This window comes from Gracilinanus agilis, chromosome 4, assembly GCF_016433145.1.
Source record: "Gracilinanus agilis isolate LMUSP501 chromosome 4, AgileGrace, whole genome shotgun sequence".
NCBI classification, from domain to species: domain Eukaryota; kingdom Metazoa; phylum Chordata; class Mammalia; order Didelphimorphia; family Didelphidae; genus Gracilinanus; species Gracilinanus agilis.
Window position 1 is genome coordinate 316,864,981 of NC_058133.1, and position 2,985 is coordinate 316,867,965.

General features: G+C 30.2%; 1 non-coding gene across 1 annotated transcript; it reads left to right on the top strand.

Annotated features, from left to right (window-relative positions):
- The first annotated feature begins 1,333 nt into the window (after positions 1-1,333).
- LOC123248133 lies at positions 1,334-1,440 on the top strand. Its single transcript, XR_006506230.1, has one exon. It is a non-coding gene; the product is annotated as a U6 spliceosomal RNA (small nuclear RNA).
- Positions 1,441-2,985: the final 1,545 nt, after the last annotated feature.

Below are 2,985 nucleotides of genomic sequence, written 5' to 3' on the forward strand. Positions count from 1 at the left end.
TTTCCTCATCTGCTATTATGAAGAGATTTAACTGAAGGAGTGTGGGGAAATGAGAAAATTTGTCGATATAGTCAGAAACCTGGTTTTGACTATGTTTATTACTTTTGGTGTGACCATACATAAGTCACTTAATCTCTTTGAACTGCATTTTCCTCATCTGTAAAATGAGTAAGTTGGAATGGACAATATCTGAGGTCTTTTTGAGCTCTTAATCTGCGATCTTAAATGTCTCTCCTATGTCTAATATTAACTATTACCAGAATCTACCATGCTTCTTAAATTACTTACACCACATCAAGTATGTTACTATAAATTATTTTTAAATACAAGATAAAAATATATTCAGTTAAAATCTTTGAATGAATAAATGAATGAAAAAGCTCTTAAGAACTGCCAGGCACAGGCAATTGTGTTAAGCCCTGGGGTTATAAGAATTTCTGTTTTTTTTCTTTACTTATTTTCCTTTAATTTCTTTATTCAAAGTCTCTAAATATTCACCTACTTTCACTCACCTTTCCCTATTACATTATCTTAAACTCTAAGAGAAAGGCATAGAAAATAGATAAAACTGATATTTCTTTTTTTCTTAAGAAACTCATTCAGATACAAAACAGATGAGACTTTTTTTAAAAAATCATACTCTCTGAAGAAAGTTATTTAATAAGATGAAAACTTCCCTGATTTGTCTGTAAATAAATTGCAAATAATTTGTGAATTTGATTAAACAGAGGATGTATTTAGAATAAAAAGGGTGATTTTCCTGAGCTAAGATAAAGTGCCCTCTACCCTAAGGAGAGGAAGCTCTCATTAGCTCTTAATGGAAAATAGAAAGCAATTCATGCTTAAGTGTTGGACATTACCCTGATACTACTTTTACATTTTAAAAGCCCTAGCAACAGTTATATAAATGGATTGGATTAGTATTTACAGTTTAAAGGCTTGATAAATAATTTATGAACATGTTTCACCCAATTTCCTTGAAACCTTTAATTTATTAAATAATAGTCTTTCATGGGGTCAAAGATAATAATAGTTACCATTTATATTATGCTTTAAGAATTGCAAGGCAATTTATATAATCTCATTTGATCTTCACATAAATGCTGTGAAGTAGGGACCCTTATTATCCCCATTTTACAGATGAGAAAATTGAGGCTGAAAAGTGAGGTGACTTGCCCAGATTCACAAAGCCTATAGATAGGTCTGAGACAGTAATTTTACTCATCTATCTTGACACTAAGTTCATTGTTCTTTCATATATATATATGTATATACATATACATATATGTATTATATACATATACCTGTATGGATTTATAAAAGCATATGTTGTGTGCTCTCTTTGGCAGCACATAAATTAAAATTTGAATGATACAGAGAACATTAGCATGGTCCCTGCCTGAGGATGATACTCAAATTCATAAATCCTTCCATAAAAAGAAATGAAAAAAACAAAACAAATATATGTTGTTTCACATTAGAATATAAGCTTTCTGAGAGAAGAGACTGTTTCTTTTTATCATTGTACTCCCAGAACCCAACATATTACTTGGCAGCTAGTAGGTACTTCATATGTGCTTAATCAATAAACACATAAGTAGATTTGTGCCATTAAGTTAGTTGCATAGGTTTTTAAAGGGACATCCATATAAAGGAAGATTGTTTTGGATATAACAACCCTAGAAACTGACAAAAAAAAGGAAGAAAAATAGCTTTATTTATCAATATCATTTTCTCAAAATTATGTATAGGAGTTAGTTTCAAATTATTAGGAAAATTGAAAGCTTAAACACTCTAAGACTAGAAAATATGTAAGATTTAAGAAATGTTACCTTATTTGAATGAAAATAAAAATTTAAATGAATTAATTTGGTTTCAGATTTTATATTTACATAAAGATATGATTACTTCCAAACATTCATATACTTAATATAATCCAGGCAAAATATTTGAATGATTATTAGGCTTTTTTTTAATGTTTTGGGATATTTGACACTGGAAAGACAATATCTGTGTGTAAGGAATTTCTGGCAAAAGGGATCCAAAACGTAACAATTACACTAAATGTTTAAATAAAGAGCTTTTGTTTGTTTTGTCTTTTTTCCTTCCTTTATTCCTTCTTTTCTTCCTTCTTTCCTTACTTCCGTCCTTTTATTTTCAATAAATTTAAAGAATGGAAATCACGAATGTGTTTAAAACATGTATATATTTATATACATATATATATATATAATGTGTATCTATACATATATTTTTAATCTAGAAGCTTGTTCAGTGACTGATTATGGAGTGAAGTGTGATGTATGGGAAAGAATAGTGACAGATTCAAACAGACTAGCTATATGTACAATTTTAGGCAAATAATTGAACTGCTTTGAGCCTTAGTTTCTTCATCTGTAATTGGGGGTGGTAATAGCTACCTTGAAGCAGCTGTGGTTTTAGAGAACACTCTTTGGAATCATGAAGACCTGGGCCCAAATCCCACTTCTGATACTTATTGGCTGCATGACATGAGCAAAACACAGTCTTTCAGGGACTCAAATCACTTGCTAAAACTATAAATTGCACAGGAGATAGGGATTTCAATTGCAAAAGGAAATTTCAGTGGAAATTCCTTCTATCAATGAAATTACCACTCAAAGTAAAGGAAAAATGCTTATCCTACCTTTTCCCTCACATAAATGTGATAAAGAGCAATTGAATTAAGCATTTTCAACATGCAACAAGCAAATGATGCAATAATAAAAGGAAGTAATAATAAGATTAAATAATGATAATATTGTCATTAAAGCTCCAACATTCTCCTCACCACTTAATCCCATTTCTTATCAAGTTGGAAAAATAGATGGAATGACAAGGCATAAAAAGTCTTACATCTCTTTTAAGGTCACCAAAAACTTCAGGTGACTGTGTTTGAAGATATATTGTTGTCTTGAGACTATGTCCTGTTCTAAGAACTAGGCACTTTCTTTTATAATAAAGTAA